The 21595-nt window shown below is 37.5% G+C and overlaps 1 long non-coding RNA gene across 2 annotated transcripts in view; it reads right to left on the bottom strand.

The window, feature by feature from the left end:
* LOC117976610 (uncharacterized) overlaps nucleotides 1-19698 on the bottom strand; it is a 136286-nt gene extending 116588 nt beyond the window's left edge. The window contains exon 1 of one of the 2 annotated variants that reach the window (XR_008624819.2): nucleotides 19455-19698. This is a non-coding gene — a long non-coding RNA (uncharacterized LOC117976610). The remainder of the gene's footprint in view (nucleotides 1-19454) is intronic. The other variant, XR_008624818.2, reaches the window with a different exon arrangement.
* Nucleotides 19699-21595: the final 1897 nt, after the last annotated feature.

Raw genomic sequence — 21595 nt, 5'->3', positions numbered from 1 at the left:
GGACCTAAAGGTAGGAGGAGTCCAAAGTGTCCAGGTGGCAATCTTAACTTCCACTTTAATGGAATCATTGTTGCCTCTCCTGGTGGCAGCATTCCTCCCTCTGGAACTAAGACCTCTAGGCCAGCAGAACTTAATGTCGTGGGAACAGGAAGCAAAAACTTTGCTAGTGGATCACTAGGGGTGATGCTAAGTGGTGCCACTTCCACTTCCATCTCTTGATTCCTGGACCTGTGAATCCTGGCTATGGGAGAAACCGTACCATATATTGGACGCTGATTTAGAGCATATGCGGCCGTCTGAAGAACTTAGCCCCAGCCAGGCAAAGTATTGTCACCTAGTTGGCATTGTAATTTTGACTTCAAAAGGCCATTCCACTCTTCTATCAGTCCAGCTGCTTCAGGATGATGGACAATATGGTAAGACCAGTGAAGTCCATAAGCATGAGTGTGCTGCCACAATTCTTTATCTGTAAAGTGAGTGTCATGGTCAGAGGCAATGCTTCATGGAATACCATGAAGTGGTAGGAATGTGTTGCCTCCAAAATCCAAAGAGGCACACTAAGCATTTTTCTTTCTGGGTTGTAAGAGGAGCCAAGTGCAGTAACTTATCCTTCACCTTAGAAGGAATGACTCCACAGGCCCCACACCACTGTACTCCTAGACATTTTACTCAAGTGGAAGGTCCCTGAATTTTAGTTGGAATTATTTCCCATCCTCTGGTACACAAATGTCTCACCAATGAGTTCACTGTGTTTGCTACTTCTCCTTCACTGGATCCAATCAGCATAATGTAATCAATGTAATGGACAAGTGTGATATCTCATGGAAGTGAAAAGCAATCAAGTTATCTTCCAAAAGGATTATGACACAAAGCTTGAGACTTGATATACTCCTGAGGTAGGACGGCAAAGGTATATTGCTGGCCTTTCCAGCTGAAGGTATATTGCTTCTGTGGGCCGCATGAACAGGAATGGAGAAAAAAAGGCATTTGCCAAGTCAATGGCTGCATACCAGGTACCAGAAGATGTGTTAATTTGCTCAAGCAATGAAACTACATCTGCTACACTAGCTGCAATTCAAGTACCCACTAGGTTAAGCTTACAATGATCCACCATCATTCTTGAAGATCCATCTGTCTTTTGTACAGGCCAAATAGGAGAGTCAAATGGGGATGTGGTGGGAATCACCACCCCTGTGTCTTTCGAGTCCTTGATGGTGACACCATCAATCCCTCCAGGGATATGGTATTGCTTTTGTAGTACGATTTTTCTAGGTAGAGGCAGCCCTAATGGCTTCCATTTGGCCTTTCCCACCATAATAGTGCTCACTCTACCAGTCAGGGAGCCAGTGTGGTGGTTCTGCCAGCTGCTAATTACATCTATGCCAATTATGCATTCTGGCATTGAAGAATTAACCACAGGATAAGACTTGGGACGCACTGGACCCACTGTAAGTCAGACCTGAGCTAAAGCTCCGTTAATTACTTGACTTCCATAAGCCCCTACTTTAACTGGAGGACCACTACGACAATTTGGGTCCCCTGGAATCAATGTCAGCTGAGGGCCAGTGTCCAGTAGTCCCCCAATTGCCTGATCATTTCCCTTCCCCTAGTGCACAGTTACCCTGGTAAAAGGCCAGATGTCTCCTTGCAGGGGGGATTGGAGAAAGATTAACAGCATAAATTGTCACTAGAGTAGTGAGATCCTTCCTCAACGGGACTTGGCCTTCCCTTCATTCTAGTGTCTCTAGGTCTGTAAACAGGCTTAACTCTGGAAATTGATTGAGGGACTGTGATTCTCTGTTTTCTATTTCAAATTAGTCTTTTGTCCATTCAACTTGGAAGTTTTCTGCTTATATAAATTAAGTAGGAATGCAGTAGGCTTCCTATCAATTTCATTTCCAGGAACACCATGATTAATTAGCCAATTCCAGAGCTCTACAAGAGTCAGACTATTCTGAATGTTGCTTTGCCTCTGCTGTCCATTTCGGTAGCTATGTCCAGTTTGCCTTTGATGGTTGAGTTCCACCACTTAGCCCCTGCAACTTAGGGATTCAATTATTCCCATTATATTCAAATTTTGTAGTTGAGTGACTGCAGTTGCCACTGTTAGATCTGACATACAGAGAAGAACAATTATAATGTTCTTCAAAGATGGAGGTGCCACCCTCACAAATCTATTTTGCAAAGCACTGGTCAAGGGTGTATCTTCTGGACCATCCCAGATGGGATGAATAGGTCTAAAGTGACTAATCCTCTCCAGCATCCCAATCTCCCTAAGCCTTTGGATCCCTCCCTCTACACTAAACCAAGAGAGATCAGGCATTTCCAGCTTGATCACAGTGGACCATCTCTTAATTAACATTTCAGCTAACCAAACAAATAAACTATTAGAACCTTTTTTAACTCCTTGAGCTGCAACATTAAATGCAGAATCCCTACTTAGTGGCCCCAAATCAATAAATTCAGCCTGATCCAAATATATGTTCCTTGCACCATTATCCTACACCCTTAATATCCATCCCCATGCCTATTCTCCAGATTTCTGCTCATGTAAATTAGAAAAATCAAGCAGTTATTTTTAAGTGTAGCATACTTGCTCATGGGTCACACTCTGAACCTCACCTCTTAGGGGCTCATCGGGACTTTAGTATAGTTATAGGTCTAGAAGCAATCAGGTGTGTTTGGGGTGGCTCCTGGGGAGAATCAACATTATCTTACCTGGAAGCTGCCTCAAGGGAGGCTATCACTGTTGCCTCAGGCAGCACAGGATTTACCAACTCATGCAAAGGTGGAAAGGCTGATGGCAGCATGGGTCAGGGAGGGGATGTTGCCACTATTGGGGATAGGGAAGCTGTTGCTTCTGGCAAAAAAGTTTCCTCAGAGTTTACAAGCTCAGTGTCCCCAGCTTCATCAGGGTCCTTCCACACATCCCCATTCCAAGTTTGAGGGTCCCATTCTTTTCCAATCAATGCCCTCACTTTAACAGAAGACGAGGCTGGTGCATGCATCTTTCATTGCAGGTCAGCCACTTGCATGATAAGAACTCACATCTGTTTTTCCACATTTTCAGCTCTTTCTTTACAGGAGATAAGACTCTCACTCAGGGCAATCTTAGCAGATTTAAGCTCAGTATCTGCTTCTGAAGCCGGGAGTTAGAATCCCTAAGTTCATCATTTTCTTTCATCACTTTTTCCAGTGAACTTAGGAGCAACCAACCAACTTCATTATGTTCTTTGGTTCTCCATATATAGTCAGAGGTATTATGTATAAACTCACTAAACTCTTTGTCTTTCATAGGCAGTGAATCAGAAGTGTCAAATGCATTTATTTTGCGTAACTCTGTAAACAGTCACACAAAGGACTACCAGTGTTCTCCATACTATTAGACATAGAATCCTTAGCATTTTGGGTCTATTCACATTAAGCAGCCAACTCCAGAAACCCCAAAACCAATGAAAGACCTTCATCCTTAATATTATGTTCCTCCAGAACAACTCCTAGTAAAAAAAAATCTGTATTAGTTAGGGTTCTTTAGAGGAATAAAACTAATAGGATGTATATATGTATGTATATATAGGGGAGTTTATTAAATAGTATTTTCTCACAGGATCCCAAGGTCTGATAACAGGTCATCCGCAAGGTGAGGAGCAGGGAAGCCAGTCCAAGTCCCAAAGCTGAAGAAGTTGGGGTCCATTGTTCAAGGGCAGGAAGCATCCAGCATGGAAGAAATATGTAGGCTGGGAGGTTAAGCCAGTCTAGACTTTTTACATTGTTCTGACTGCTTTATATTCTGGTCATGCTGGCAGCTAATTAGATGGTGCCCACCCAGATTAAGGGTGGGTCTGCCTTTCCCAGTCCACTGGCTCAAATGTTAAACTCCTTTGGCAACACCCTCACAGACAAACTCAGGATAAATACTTTGCATGATTCAATCCAATTAAGTTGACACTCAGTATTAACCATCACAATACACAATGAAATATGACTGAGGCATAAATAATAATGAAATCCTACAATTTGAAACAACATTAAAGACCTGCAAGACATATGTTAAGTGAAGTAAGACAGTCACAGAGAGACAAATAGTGCATAATTTTGCTCCTATGTTGAATCTCAAAAAAAGTAGAAATAAAATTGTTGATATTGTAGAAGCAAAGAGTAGAACGATAGTTACCTGAAACCGGGAGCAAAGAGGAGAGGGAGGGTTGGAAAAACATTGGTCAAAAGGTAAAAAGTGACTAAGGAGGGATAAATTATTGTGTTCTACTGAACAGCAGGGTGACAGATGGTTATTAGCAAGGTATTGTATATTACAAAATAACTAGAAAAAAAGACTTTTGAATGTTTTTACCACAAATAAATGATAAATGTGTGAGGTGATGGATACATTATATAACTGATTTTATAATTGCCCAATGTAGATATGTATTGAAACATCAAATTAGACTTCATAAAAATGTACAATTACAGTATGTCAATCGAAATAATAATTAAAAATATAACGTGTGTGCATTGGGGGGGTGTATGTGTCTGAGCACTGGCCCACTTCCTATTTTATTTTGCTATTTTGATTGTTTTGTTTTATTTTAGGCAATTGTTTTTGTGACTTTGTTACGATAGAGTCTTTGAGTTCCTGTGTTGCCCCATACATAAGTATGGCAGACTATGAAACATCAATTTATCTTCAGACATTAACCATCTCATCATATTTTAACTCTACTGATCATTTTATTACTATCAGATGAAAAAGTTTATTACTAAAAAAACTTTTTGATTCCTTCCAAAACTAATGCCTAAATAACATTTGTAATGGTTATATTATCTTCAAGCAATACTAAATATGCAGATTTAATTTCTTGCTCATTTCTGGTTTTATCTCTATTTTTTGGCACTTAAAAATGTTTTTAAAAGATATGCAACTGCAGTTCTGAAGAGGGAAAATTAGTACTTTTAAACCTCAAAATCTTTTCATCTAATTGTCCCAATGGCTACAATATAGACCACATACACACACACACATAAACACACACACACACATACACACACACACACACACACATCAGTTTCTGGAGCTTATCAGTTTACTGGATGAACATTTTCATTTTAATTTTATGCCACTTAATGAACATTTTAGAGTGATGGCATAAAATAAACAGAATATGAACATTTTCAAAACTCTTTTGCTCTGTTAAGTTTATAGTTATTTTAATAGTCTGTTCAAAATTCAAAGACATATTTTCTTTAAATGAAAATCCCAACACAATACTTCAAGGAGCATATTAGGAGAAGTATGTAGAGGGGGAAGAAAGCCCTTTGTTACAGGACTATTGAGGATTGTTTTCCATATAAAACTTACGGTGAAATGAAATGAAAATTATTCCTTTATGATCAATAGGACCATTACATTTTAAGATAGCAAGCAGTATAAGTTAGATGAGGTTGTTCTTATTTTTTCCATGTGGCAGATTTGATCAGTGTATTAAATGCAGCACTGAGTTGATTCTGGGGCTTACTTTAAGCAGCTAAGTCTAGAGAGTTGGCTGGTTGGAGATTTTTTAATAACGTAACAGGAGATAATCTTTGAATAATCCATCATAGCTCACTTTTATGTATTTCCTTTCCATGTTTTTTCTCTGTATCATCTGGGCAAATAAATAATAAATCAGCTTTGTGTCCTTTTGTCTTCTTTTTTCTTTATTTTTTCCCTCCCTCCTTTCCTTCCTTATGATTTGTAATACTAACCCTTTATTTTTATAATCATAGGCACATTTTAGGTCCAGATTCTGACTGTTTCTTCACTTTACTAATTTTAGGATTAAAGCATATAAAAGTGTTCATGGGACTGAAAAATTGTTTAAACCTAATGTCAATATATAAACATGGAAAAGTCTCGAGGTGTTACATGAATCTGACAGTGGCAGTTAAGAAGTAGGTCTCTGGTTTCCCGATGCTGTTTTTATTTTATTTTATTTTATTGATGTAAGCCATGTTATTTCTTATCAATATCTTTTATATTTTTCATATCTGTATATTCTTTATAATGACAATTTAAATTACTATGGTTATAAATTACTACTAGTGTTAATACTTCCTGGAACAGTAAAAAGAAGAGGAAAAGATATGTGACATACAAATGAATTGAAAATAACTTAAATTACAGAATATTTCTAAAGCCATATATTTATCATTCTAGTGTTGCACAAACACGAAATCTATGTAAACAATAGGATTAGCATGAAAACTATGTAAACAACAAGATTAGCATATTTGCCCTAGATCATTTTTCCCTTTTGTAATGACTGACCAGTGATGAGTGTCTTGGCAATACATACATACACACACACACACACACACACACACACACACAGAGCATTAGGCCATTTGCATTACTATTAAGGAATACATGATGCTGGGTAATTCATAGAGAAAAGAAGCTTAATTGGCTCATGGTTCTTCAGGGTGTACAGGAAATGTAGTGCTGGCATCTGTTTCCGGTGAGGACCTAAGGAAGCTTACAAACATAGCAGAAGGCAAAAGGGGAGCCAGTATGTCACCTGGTGAAAGTAGGAATAGAAGAGAAGGAGGTGCCACACACTTTAACCAACAAGATCTGGTGCGAACTCATTCACTATCGTGAAGACAGCAGTAAGCCATTCATAAAGAATCTGCCTTCACGAACCAAATGCCTCCTACCAGACCCAACCTCCAACACTGGGGGTTACATTTCAACATGAAATTTGCAGGGGACAAGCTTGCAAACTATATTTGAGAGTCGGGGAAGTGGGAAGAAGGGGGAAAGAGGGAGAGGAGAGAGAGAGAGAAAGAGAGAGAGAGAGGTGAGAAACACAGAACAGCAGACAAGATGGATATTAAACCACTTCTGTTCTTCAAAGGCAAATCACCTCAGTGCACACCAATCAATGGCATCCTCCCACTTCTGAAAGCCAACCAGTGGAGAATTCCCTCCAATAAACACACCTCTTAATGCCATTCATCTATGCTTCTGTAAATGATGTCTACTCATTTTTACTTATGAAAGTTTACCATTCCCTAATCTTCATGCTTAACAAAACCCTATTAAAATCAGCAGTCTTCTCTGATTGGAATACTGTGATTGAGCTGCATGTATCTAACTCTATATAATAAGTATGTGACTTACTAGAGTAAGTTATAAATTCAGCTTTATTTTTTCATTTTAGATACTCAACTGTGGTCTCATCATTTTTTCACAAAACTGGAAATAGAACTGAAATTATATAAATATTCCTACATTTCGATATTCAGAAGGACATATCAGACTCCACAAAATATACGGGCTTTTACTTAAAGGCAAAGAATGTGGAGTTGAAAGATAGCGTGCAGGAAAGCATTGAGGGTCCTTAAAACTTCTCCTGAGTAAGCTTCCCATGGTATTTATTAACATATGGTCTGCCCTCTATTTCTAAATTAATCCCTCAAGATTTATATGTAGAATTTTGGTTTTTGGAGGAGACTAACGCCGAATCTCGTAACACAGTTTTTATGTCCTTTTAGTCATGCAATCAAGCCAAGACTTTCTAGCCACTTAGATCAGTTGAAAACTAAAGAACAGAAATTATAACGAACTGTCTCTCAAACCACAGTGCAATCAAACTAGAACTCAGGATCAAGAAGCTCACTCAAAACTGCTCAACTACATGGAAACTGAACAACCTGCTCCTGAATGACTACTGGGTAAATAATGAAATGAAGGCAGAAATACAGATGTTCTTTGAAACCAATGAGAACAAAGACACAACATATCAGAATCTCTGGGACACACTAAATGACCACAAGAGAAAGCAGGAAAGATCCAAAATTGACACCCTAACATCACAATTGAAAGAACTAGAGAAGCAAGAGCAAACACATTCAAAAGCTAGCAGAAGGCAAGAAATAACTAAGAACAGAGCAGAACTGAAGGAGATAGAGACACAAAAAACCCTTCAAAAAATCAACAAATCCAGGAGCTGGCTTTTCGAAAAGATCAACAAAATTGATAGACCACTAGCAAGACTAATAAAGAAGAAAAGAGAGAAGAATCAAATAGACACAATACAAAATGATAAAGGGGATATCACCACCGATCCCACAGAAATACAAACTACCATCAGAGAATACTATAAACACCTCTATGCAAATAAACTAGAAAATCTAGAAGAAATGGATAAATTCCTCAACACATACACCCTCCCAAGACTAAACCAGGAAGAAGTTAATCCCTGAATAGACCAATAACAGGCTCTGAAATTGAGGCAATAATTAATAGCCAACCAACCAAAAAAAGTCCAGCACCGGATGGATTCACAGCCGAATTCTACCAGAGGTACAAGGAGGAGCTGGTACCATTCCTTCTGAAAATATTCCAATCAATGGAAAAGGAGGGAATCCTCCCTAACTCATTTTATGAGGCCAGCATCATCCTGATACCAAAGCTGGGCAGAGACACAACCAAAAAAGAGAATTTTAGACCAATATCCTTGATGAGCATTGATGCAAAAATCCTCAGTAAAATACTGGCAAACCGAATCCAGCAGCATATCAAAAAGCTTATCCACCATGATAAAGTGGGCTTCATCCCTGGGATGCAAGGCTGGTTCAACATACGAAAATCAATAAACGTAATCCGGCATATAAACAGAACCAAAGACAAAAACCAAATGGTTATCTCAATAGATGCAGAAAAGGCCTCTGACAAAATTCAACAGCCATTCATGCTAAAAACTCTCAATAAATTAGGTATTGATGGGATGTATCTCAAAATAATAAGAGCTATTTATGACAAACCCACAGCCAATATCATACTGAATGGGCAAAAACCGGAAGCATTCCCTTTGAAAATTGGCACAAGACAGGGATGCCCTCTCTCACCACTCCTATTCAACATAGTGTTGGAAGTTCTGGCCAGGGCAATCAGGCAGTAGAAAGAAATAAAGGGTATTTGATTAGGAAAAGAGGAAGTCAAATTGTCCCTATTTGCAGATGACATGATTATATATTTAGAAAACCCCATTGTCTCAGCCCAAAATCTCCTTAAGCTGATAAACAACTTCAGCAAACTCTCAGGATACAAAATCAATGTGCAAAAATCACAAGCATTCTTATACACCAATAACAGACAGAGAGCCAAATCATGAGTGAACTCCCATTCACAACTGCTTCAAAGAGAATAAAATACATAGGAATACAACTTACTAGGGATGTGAAGGACCTCTTCAAGGAGAACTACAAACCACTGCTCAATGAAATAAAAGAGGATACAAACAAATGGAAGAACATTCCATGCTCATGGGTAGGAAGAATCAATATCTTGAAAATAGCCATACTACCCAAGGTAATTTATAGATTTAATGCCATTCCCATCAAGCTACCAATGACTTTCTTCACAGAATTGGGAAAAACTACTTTAAAGTTCATATGGAACCAAAAAAGAGCCCGCATTGCCAAGACAATCCTAAGCCAAAAGAACAAAGCTGGAGGCATCACACTACCTGACTTCAAACTATACTACAAGGCTACAGTAACTAAAACAGCATGGTACTGGTACCAAAACAGAGATATAGACCAATGGAACAGAACAGAGCCCTCAGAAAGACTACTACACATCTACATCCATCTGATCTTTGACAAACCTGACAAAAACAAGAAATGGGGAAAGGATTCCCTATTTAATAAATGGTACTGGGAAAACTGGCTAGCCGTATGTAGAAAGCTGAAACTGGATCCCTTCCTTACACCTTATACAAAAATCAATTCAAGATGGATTACAGACTTAAATGTTAGAACTAAAACCATAAAAACCCTAGAAGAAAACTTAGGCAATACCAGTCAGGGCATAGGCATGGGCGAGGACTTCATGTCTAAAACACCAAAAACTATGGCAACAAAAGCCAAAATTTACAAATGGGATCTAATTAAAGAGCGTCTGCACAGCAAAAGAAACTACCATCAGAGTGAACAGGCAACCTACAGAATGGGAGAAAATTTTTGCAATATACTCATCTGACAAAGGACTAATATCCAGAATCTATAATGAACTCCAACAAATTGACAAGAGAAAAACAAACAACCCCATCAAAAAGCGGGCGAAGGATATGAACAGACACTTTTCAAAAGAAGACATTTATGCAGCCAAGAGACACATGAAAAAATGCTCATCATCTCTGGCCATCAGAGAAATGCAAATCAAAATCACAATGAGATACCATTTCACACCAGTTAGAATGGCGATCATTAAAAAGTCAGGAAACAACAGGTGCTGGAGAGGATGTGGAGAAATAGGAACACTTTTACCCTGTTGGTGCGACTGTAAACTGGTTCAACCATTGTGGAAGACAATGTGGCGATTCCTCAAAGATTTAGAAGTAGAAATAACATTTGACCCCGCCATCCCGTTACTGGGTATATACCCAAAGGATTATAAATCATGTTGCTATAAAGACACATGCACATGTATGTTTATTGTGGCACTATTCACAATAGCAAAGACTTGGAACCAACCCAAATGTCCGTCAATGATAGACTGTATTAAGAAAATGTGGCACATATACACCATAGAATACTATACAGCCATAAGAAAGGATGAGTTCATGTCCTTTGTAGGCACATGGACGAAGCTGGAAACCATCATTCTCAGCAAACTATCTCAGGGACAAAACAAACAAACAAACACCGCATGTTCTCATTCATAGGTGGGAATTGAACAATGAGAACACTTGGACAAAGGAAGGGGAACATCACACACCAGGACCTGTCGTGGGGTGGGGGGAGAGGGGATGGATAGCATTAGGAGATATACCTAAAGTAAATTATGAGTTAATGGGTGCAGCACACCAACATGGCACATGTATGCATATGTAACAAACCTGCACGTTGTGCACATGTACCCTAGAACTTAAAGTATAATAAAAAAAAAAGAAAACTATGAATAAAGTATTTGACCTTGTGTGCCATTGTGGAAGTTTGATTTTAAACATCATCATATTATGAATCTCACAGCCTTTAATTTAGCCAAGAGTAAAAATACAAAAAACAAAAAAAGGTGGATCACACCTGTAATTCCAGCATTTTGGGAGGCTGAGGCTGGTGGATCACGAGGTCAGGAGATCAAGATCATCCTGGCTAACATGGTGAAACCCCGTCTCTACTAAAAGTCAAAAAATTCGCAGGGCGTGGTGGTGGGCGCCTGTAGTCCCAGCTACTTGGGAGGCTGAGGCAGGAGAATGGCATGAACCTAGGAAGCGGAGCTTTCAGTGAGCCAAGATCACACCACTGCACTCCAACCTGGGCGACAGAGTGAGACTCGGTCTCCAAAAAAAGAAAATATAAAATAAATCCTGACTTCCTTGAGAAAGAAGTATGCATATATTTATTTTAGATAGATTATAGATATATATGCAAGCAGTAAGAATTAATGAACTTTTTAGAAGGAAACTTACAAAACTATTTTTAGAAACAGGTGGGTATTTTTATAAAAGGGCAAAAAATAGCGTTTACTGTAAAGAAAAATTATTAATTAGATCACATTAAAGTTAAGCACTTTATAAAAAATTAATATCTTTTGATTATCAAAATATATCCTTGAAATAGCAAAAATGAAAGCCACGAAGTTGAAGCAGATATTTGAGATACAGATCTTCACATGTTTCTCCAATACAGAATATATGGACAACTGAACTTTTTAATCAATAAAGCAGGCAATCAAATAGAAAAAAAACTATCAAAACTGAGGAAATCAAAGAGGAGTGTCTGTGTGTGTTCATATTTTCAATTATATTAGTTATCACGAAATCGAAAGTTAATATACTACATTCATATAAAAATGAAAAAAAATGGCAACCAAATAGTGATGAGAGTGTTGAGCCAGTAGGCCATTTTTCACTACTTTTGTGTATGCAAATTAGTTTTACACTGTTTATAAAATTCTTTGATGGTATTAACTGAAGTTGAATATACTGATATTTTATGACTCAGTAATTACCTAGTAGATATATTTCTAAGATGTGTATATATGTTCACTGATTATAGATATATTTCTGCCTGAAAAGTGTATTTATATTCACCAAGTGACATATTCAAGAATGTTCATAAAGACACAATTTATAACAGCCTAAAATGGAAAAGCACAGCTTTAACAATAGAAGGAATAAACTGCTGTACACACCAGTTTACACTTTATGCTATCTTCATATTTCTGCACGCATGTGACATTTCAGTAAAATTGTTTTTTTCTTAAACGTACAATTTAACTTCATTTTGTGATTATGAATGGCCTAAGAAATCAAAATCCAAATACAAAGTTAAATTTAAGTAGCCAGAGCCCAGTGCGATATTTTATGGGGTGACATTTTGAAGCAGCAACTCTAAAAGGACATGAGATGAATCTTTACAGCTAATAATTATGGTATAATTACTTCGGTCCTTGCCAATAATTTTAGAAATAAATGAAATAGTCTATTTTGCTAATTACAAAATGTCAAAATTATCCAAATGTTTGAAGTTCATCTTCTTTTACTTTTCTGCTAAGTTATATTTTATATTAGTCAAAATCCATGATATTGTAACTGGACAGCCACTAATACATATTACCTAATATTCTTCAAATGGGCAGAACATGAAGCGAGTGACTTGGGAAATAATATGGCTATTTTTTTCTTACAATATAAGCTAAAATTAATTTTCTTAGGAGTCTTAGTTTCCAGAATATAAAAGAAAATCTTTGAAAGAAGCTCTATGTATCAATGTAGCAATTTAAATATTTGATCATTTAAAAATATGTAATTACAGATTCTAGAACTTACTTCAATTATTTTTTAAACTTATAATTCCTTACAGGCATTGCACAATTCTTCAAAAATTTATATACTCTGTTTATAAAATTATTTTAAATATTATTTTGTTTAAAATTCCATCAATTCACATGGAGTTTTTTTGTTTGTTTGTTTGTTTGTTTGTTTGTTTTTTTGAGACAGTCTCACTCTGTCGCCCAGGCTGGAGTGCAGTGGTGCGATCTTGGCTCACTGCAAGCTCCGCCTCCTGGGTTCACGCCATTCTCCTGCCTCAGCCTCCCGAGTAGCTGGGACCTACAGGTGCCCACCACCACGCCCAGCTAATTTTGTTTTTGTAGTTTTAGTAGAGACGGGGTTTCACCGTGTTAGCCAAGATGGTCTCAATCTCCTGGCCTCGTGATTCGCCTGCCTCAGCCTTCCAAAGTGCTGGGATTACAGGCATTAGCTACCGAGCCCAGCCAAAGGTTTTTTTTTTTTTTTTAATATTCTCAAATTTGTAATATCAACTTGCAATTTTATCTTTTCTTGTATAACTTCATTTTGGTGGCTTGTGACTTGGTAATCTCCTACCAATTCAAGACGAGTATTAATCAGTATTAATTTTCTTCTTCTTCTAACCTAAAACTTGACATATGATATCCTAAGGGGATTAGAAAAGTTTCTTTATCAGAATTTGAAATCATCCCTTCTTTGATCTTACAGAAAAGGTCTGACAATAGTCTTTAATGTTATATCACTTTGATCTGGTACATTGTATGTGGAGCCCTGTTTCAATGAAACAATAAGTACAATTTAGAGATTCTAATTTATAATTTATATCACATTTCATTTAAGTATGAGTGTAAACAATCTATAAAATCCTGAAAATAAAGTTTATTTTTTTACAATTTAATGAATGGCTGATAACATTATAAAAGATTGATGTAAACAGAACTCCACGTTACTCTAAGTCCATGGCTTTATCTTTTTTTGGTGCTTTTACAAAATCACATTCAACATATTAGGCAGTGAATCCCTCATTAGCTTTGTCTAAATGAAACAGAAAAATATTTTAAAGTACAGTAGTGAAGTGCATGGGATTACTGAAGCTTGATGAATTTAACCATTATTCTTGTTCTATGTGAAAACTTACTCAAAATGATTTCTTATAGTCCTTGCAGCTGTATTTTCCAGAGTTCTACTGCATAAAATAAAGAGTCCCAAAGGAGAAAAAAAAACACACACACACATAAGAATTAAGATTAGGTGTGATAGAAACATTATTGTTAGAATCAGTAAATACATGTATATAATATTAATTATATATTATATATCCATTATATTATAATGGATATCATTTTATATGCATATATACATATAATATATATTATAGAGATTTATATTTTATATATATATATATATCATGAGTAAAGGGGACTGAGAAAAAGAACATACCCATGTTTAATAAAATTAAAAATATACATTTTTCTAGTGGAAATAAGATAATATATCTAATATTTGACTCAGAGTGTATTCAACCAGAAAATTAAGTCCTCATTCCACTACTGAGCAGGTTCAATCTATATACTATTCACCCACTGTTTTGGACTATTTATGTTCCCCCTCTACCAAATTCAAATGTTCAAATCCTAACCCCAGTGCGATGTTATTAGGGGAGTGTTTGGGAGATAATTAGGTCATGGAAGTGGAGTCCTTATAAATGAAATTTAGAAAATCTCTTATTAAAAGGACCCCCAGCTCTTTATTTTGCCTTTTTTTTTAATATATGAGGATACAGTAAGTTGGCAGTCTGCAACCTGGAAGAAGGACCTCACCAGAAACTGACCAGGCTGGCACTCTGATCTTAGGCTTTTAGCCTCTGGAATGTGAGGTATAAATTTGTATTGTTTATAACCATCCAGTCTATGGTATTTTGTTATAGCATCCGAAACTGACTGAGACACTTATTTTCTGACTCTAGAGCTATTACACTTAAGAAAAAAGCAAAAGGGTAAATAGCATCAGGAGGGCTGATGATACAAATTATATTCTAGTAGATATCATACTCACATGGAAATAATACGGACAGAAACAGGGTAATATCTTAATAGAAGAGTATTAAAGATGATAGATAATTCTTGCAACATATTGATTGAGTATAAAATAAAATAACTCAGATCTTAGTGCTGAAACACTTGATAAAAGTGCTACCTACAATCACTTGGAAGACATATTAGATACCTAACTAACTTTTAAGTTTGGAAAAGAGGTCAGAAAAGAAAATTCTGATAACATGCGTCACTTGGTTTTCGATAAGTTTGTCAAGAAAAATAGGGGTTCAAGACAATAATAACTAGTTTGAAACCACTGATGACAGAGAATGACTGAGTTCACAAACTCAGTGAATACCTGGGGACTACCTCAGAAGTGGGCAAAATATCATGGAAAGGTATCATGCGTTCCAACAGTCATGTAGAGATTAAGCAACTGAAGATCATAGAGAAAAATGGACAGAAGCTTCTTTAAAGGACGATCTTTAGAAACTAATTGTTTTGATTGTCCACTAGGGTTATGAGAGTGGCCAAACACATGAGGCCCAACACTGGGCACAAGAGATAAACAGTAATTGGTCAATCACACATACTCACATCGTAGAGGAAGAGAACACCATGTCATGTAGGTCACATAAGGTTTTCACTCAGAAACAGAGTGAGCAAACACTGTCTTTGAGAAGAGCTTTTGTAGTGACAAGAGGTTGAAGTTACCCCTGGTTCCCACAGGAGGATGCGATTGGCTTGTTTGAATAACTGTGTAGGCTGGCAGGCAAATGAAGTGTACTACATTGTAATAGTCCCTGTATCTGGAGTGTTCTTGGTCAGCGGATCTCATTCATTGGAGTAGAGTGGAAGAGAGGAGTTGCAAACGGGTCATTTGAAGACCTCCCAGCTTCTACTGTCATGACAGCATGTAAATTGTAGGCCTTAACTGTAGACTTCACACCACGCTAATAAAGAACATTCTGTACTCAATAGGATTACAGTACTTCTATGGACCAAGGACTGGTATGTCTGGAATTATGCTGTGCCAGTTTCCATGGTAAATGGGATGTATCAGTGGGTAGATAACTTTCCATTTCATTTTTAAACATCTAGATTAAAAAGAAACCACATTGTACAATTGGCTTAACCTATAATGTAGATAAATCTACAATGTAGATAGAATATAAAAATACTTCATTTTCCAACATGATGATTACAAGGCATCACCCAAAAGGACTGGACTTTGATCTTGATGATGTAACTATGTGAATTCTTGAGTCACTTCTGAAAGAGTTTGAGTGCAGTTTATTACCAACTAGAGAGTGAATTAGGCTTTTAATGGTCTCTAGTAGATACTAGTGATCTTCACAATTACTCATTTCCTCTTCCTGTTAAAGATAGCTCTGGCATATGACTTGTTTCAGCCAATGAAATACGACAAAAATGTCTTATGCGGCACAGTATTTTCTCTTTACTCTTTACTCTGGTAATAAGATTCTGTATATGATAAAAGCTCAGTTGGATGGAATGTTTCAGTGCTTCATGACCCATCCTGGTAACCCACCCCTGCTTTAAGGACAACTGTTGTAAACATTTTCAGGCATAATGGCATGGACAGCTGCATCACTTTTCTTTCTGCAGACAAGTAGTAGATCTATAGCACATTCAAGACCTAATTTTTGTCCTTTTTAAAAAAGTAAAGTTTTAAGATTTAAAAAATGTAAGGCTTCATATTTTTTTAGAAATAAAGTGTTCTATGAATTTATTTCAAATAACTTTTCAGAACCACTTTTATACCAAGGAATATAGCAGAAATGTACACTTTTGCTCAAAATCTCAGTTGCCTTGGGGTGAGGTAAACACTCTCAAGTTTCTTTTTTTTAACTTATAAGTTCAGGGTTGTACAAATGCAGGTTTGTTACATAGGTAAACTTGTGTCATGGGGTTTGTTGTACAGATTATTTCATCATCCAGGTGTTAAGCCTAGTACTCAATTTTTATTCCTGATCCTCTCCCTCCTCCCGCCCTCCACTATCCAAAAGGGCCCAGTGTGTGTTGTTCCTCTCTGTATATTCATGTGTTCTCATCATTTAGCTCACACTTATATAAGAACACGCAGTAACTGGTTTTCTGTTCCTGTGTTAGTTTGCTAAGAATAATGGCCTCCAACTCCATCCATTTCCTTTATTGATATATAATTAACACAACTGTATGTATTAGAAGTGTACAATTTGATAAGTTTTAATATATGTATACACTCCTGAAACTATTATTAACATAAAGAACATATTCTCCACCCCCAACAATTTTGTTGTCTTCCTTGTATATGAGTATGACAGACACTGTGAATGTTACCTTCTGAAGTCAAATAATACATGATAATTAGATACAAGACATTGAATATTTTTATTGGGTAGCAGATAATTTTTTATTCCTATTGATATTCTTGAGCTTTTTTCAGGAATGTCTTTAAATCTTAAAAATTGTTTGCTTCTTTCCAATCTGATTTTAATATTGTGCTAGGCAGAAGCAGAAGAGCATTGTCTAGGGTTAATTTTTCCTAACGATGGAGGCAAGATAGTCTAAGTACTGTACTTGCTCCCTCATGAATGACTCCCACTCTGGTGAGTGATAACAGGCAATGTCTTTGGCACTTTGTAAGCTCCATAGATTATTTCCCTTAATTATCTCTGTAATTCCTTCCATGTCTTTGGGTAGTTTCCTTCCACGCCATGCACTAATCAACATTCAAATGAAAACTTGAAGGTACACTTTAAAGCTCTTTGGTGTTCTCTTGGGAAGTAGCCTATTTCCTAGTCTTTCCTGGAAATTTTGGTCACCTTATTCTGCCCAGATGTCTGTCTCAGTCTCCTTAACTAAGGGATACTTTCTGGCTCCACTTGGATTCCTGCTGCCTGTCCCCTGAGCCAAAGGCTGAAAATGTCTTCAGGCAGTAAACTGGGGAAACAGTAGGACTCATTTCACTTCCCATTTCACAGCAATTGTTATCCTTTACTGCCTGATGTCTCATGTCTTGAGAGCCATTGTTTCATGTATTTTGACCAGACTTTTAGTTGTTTCATACAGAACAGTTAATCTTGTCCCTGCTACTGCATTTTGGCTATAGCTGGATATTATGATTATTTTTAATTACAGCATAATTAGCCTTTCTTGATGTCTACAGGGAATATTATATTCGTATCAGTATGCTCAAAAATATATGCAAGACATATTTTAAAATTTTACATATAAATTCCAAAGAAGTTCTGAACACGGTGTGTGTGTATGCGTATGCGTGTGTGTGTGTGTGTGTGTGTGTGTGTGTGATATAACAAGAGAAGTGCGATATTAAACAAAATTGATTAGGATTCTGTGCAAGACAGAAAGACCAGGTAGCTGATTATACAATTATTGGCTGGGCTAGTGAAGTTTATGTTATGTAGGTACCACTAAGTTTTGGTTTTAATTTCACAAGACCACAGCTAGCATGAAGAAACCAGGATGCTACTTCTGTCATCCAGAGTTCAGTTTGCAGTTTTTGTCTCTTGTAACAGTGCTTCCACAGCCATCATTTTCTTGGAGCATGAGGCTGGTAATTAGACATTAAGACATTGAGTCCAATTTCTGCCAACACTAATTTCTGTCACAGCCACTTTAACTACCCATAATATTCCAGAAATATGGATCTGCCTCATTTTAAAATATAATACCAAATTTTAATTCAGAACTTTAGCTTTCAGGGTGTCTAAGAAATGGAATATTTAGCTTTCCAACCATAGAAATACAAGGTTGTTACTGTCAATCCACATATTCATCACACTATATCACTTTACTCAAATTCTATTCATTGCTTTCTATGCATAATAAATGTCCACCTTTACTATGAGATGAAGCCAAAAGGGAAAACCCATGCACCATCAGTTATAGCATCTATCTCAAAGTTATAACCATTCTCTGCTTATTTGGCCAAAATTCCTCCTTGGCTTTCTGTAACCAAAAACTATTAATAGTCAACTATAAGAAATTCACCATATATAAAGTATTAAGGGAAAGTAATAGCAATATCTATATTCATAATATGACAAAAAAGAAAATATTCATAGGCACTGCATTAAGGGAAAGTCATAGGGGAATATAGCTATAGCTATAAATATAGATACATTTGAAAGAAAGGGAGAATATATTCAGTTACTAAAGTCATTTCAGTTCACAAGGCTGTTGTTGATATTTGCATTATCATATTCTTATTCCACATATTCTGTGTTGCCTTTTCCGTTAGACAACATTTCAGCACCTGAAATTTTATTACCTACTACTCTGAGCTATCAGTGTTTCTGCTTGTTCTCTGACTACAAGTTATGAAAGAATTGAACAATTCACCTGAGAATCCCATGTGCTCCAAACACACTCCTCTCTACCTACTTATGATGGTTAATTTTGTCACACTGATTTGGCTAAGAGATGTCCAGCTAGCTGGCAAAACATTTCCGAATGTGTCTTGAGAGAGCTTCTGGAAGAGATTTACATTTGAAGTGGTAGGCTGAGTAAAGAATATCTGCCTTCACCAATGTGGGCAGGCATCTTTTAATTCATTGATGATCTGAATAGAACAAAAGCAGAATAAACTTACTTTTTCTCTCTCCGCTTGAGTTGGGACATCCTTCTTCCTCTTCTCTTGGACACCATCTCTCCTGGTTCTCAGGCTTATGGACTCAGACCAGACTTAGATCATTGCTCCTCTGATTCTCTTTGGACTCTGAAGTACACCTCCAGCTTTCTTGGTTCTCTAGGTTGCAGATGGCAGATTGTGGGACTTCTTGGCTTTTGCATCCATAGGAGGTGTGAGTCTATAATAAGCTGTATTCTCAGATGAATACAGTTGTTCCTTGATATTAATGGGAATGAATTTCAGGACCTCCCACAGACACCAAAATCCACAGATGCTCAAGTCTTTGATATAAAATGGTGTATTATTTGCAGACAACATATGCACATCCTGATGTATACTTTAAATAATTTCTAGATTACTTATGTTATCTAGCACAATGTAAATTTTATGTGAATGGTTGTTATACTATATTGTTTAGGGAATAATGAAAAAACTGCATGTGCAATACAGACACCATTTTAAAAATATACATTTTTAGTTGAATCCATTCAGGCAGAATCCACAGATATGGAGGGTCATGGAATTAGTTCTGTTTCTCTAGAGAACCCTAATACCTGACGTCTTGATAATAAGAATTAAGCATCTCACAAAGTGCAATCAACATTATCTTTCCTTTTTGGTTCAATGACAGATCCAAAATGGAATGGTGACTGCATAGAACCAAGGTCAAGTTCTCTGGGCGAATTTCACCTCTGCACAAGAGCACAAACTTGTAGTAATGGAAAACAAAAATGTGTTTGTGGATCATTAGGAAACTCCACTTAAAATCCTGAACACCAGAAAAATATGTGTGGCCATGGGAACAACAGAAACAAATATTGCCTAGAGAAAACATGTTCTAACCCAGAATAGTTGATTACTACAGTCCATACAAACAGATACTTGCATGTATCACATACCACAGTACAATATACTCACTGTTTGTAGAGAAGTATTGCTAAGACTTCACAAGCTCACTCTAACTTTACATGAAAACAGTTTATTCTGGCTGAGAAAACTATGGTAAAGCACATCCTTAGACACAAGCCACTCCATAATTGATGTTGTTGTTATTAAAAAGTAAATTGTTAATTCAAAAATGATATTGTGTGTGATATCATAAAAGTGAATGAGACATTCAATAAATCCACAATTAATAGTGCTTAGATCCCACCCTCACCCAGGGGAGGCAATCAGTGGTTGTGCTACCACACCCAGGAAACTATGCTTTTTCCGTGGATCTCTGCAACCTGCAGATCAGGAGATCCCCCTCATGAGCCCATGCCGCCAGGGCCTTGAGTCCAAAGCACAGTGCTATGCAGATTCTCAGCAGCCTCTTGGCTGGAGATTGCTTAAGACTACCAAGTACCTGGGGAGAGGGGCAGCCATCATCACTGCTGCTGCCTGCTGCCTAAGATGACTCAGTTCCTGGTAGTAGAGGGAGCAGCTATCACAGCAGTTCCAGTCCGCTATTTTTCCGCTGCTGGCGCTGGGGAGACTGGGTGGTTTGGACTTAGGAGGAATTACCCACAGCGCAGCACAGCAGCTGTGGCAGATGATGGCCAGGCTGATGATGATGATGATGATGATGATGATGATGATGATTAGACAGAGTTTTGCTCTTGTTGCCCACGCCATTGCAATGGCGTGACTCGGCTGACTGCAGCCTCTGCCTCCTGGGTTCGACCGATTCTCCTGCCTCAGCTTCCCGGGAAGCTGGGATTACAGTCACCCGCCACCACACCTGGCTATTTTTTTTGTACTTTTAGTAGAGACGGGGTTTCACCATGTTAGCCTGGCTGGTCTTGATCTCCTGTCCTCAAGTGATCCGCCCGCCTCGGTCTCCAAAAGTGCTGGGATTACAAGCGTGAGCGACCGTGCCGGACCCAGGCTGACTCTTTAGATCAGACACTGACCTATTCCTCCTCACCAGGCGGGACCTTCCTGTGGGAATTTTAGCAGCTCCAACGAGGGGTTTATGGGCAGAACTTTGATCTCCCTGGGACCGAACCCCTGGGAGAAGGGGTGGCCACAGTCTCCATCGATCAGTGGACTTAATCTTTCCCCCTGCTGGCTCTTAGGAATCCAGGCAGTCTGATTTAACGGGATTTCCCCTAGTGCAA

The sequence above is a fragment of the Pan paniscus genome, chromosome 1 (assembly GCF_029289425.2).
Source record: "Pan paniscus chromosome 1, NHGRI_mPanPan1-v2.0_pri, whole genome shotgun sequence".
In the NCBI taxonomy this organism is placed as follows: domain Eukaryota; kingdom Metazoa; phylum Chordata; class Mammalia; order Primates; family Hominidae; genus Pan; species Pan paniscus.
Note: the sequence above shows the minus strand (reverse complement) of the source record. Positions and strands in the feature narration are given on the sequence as shown.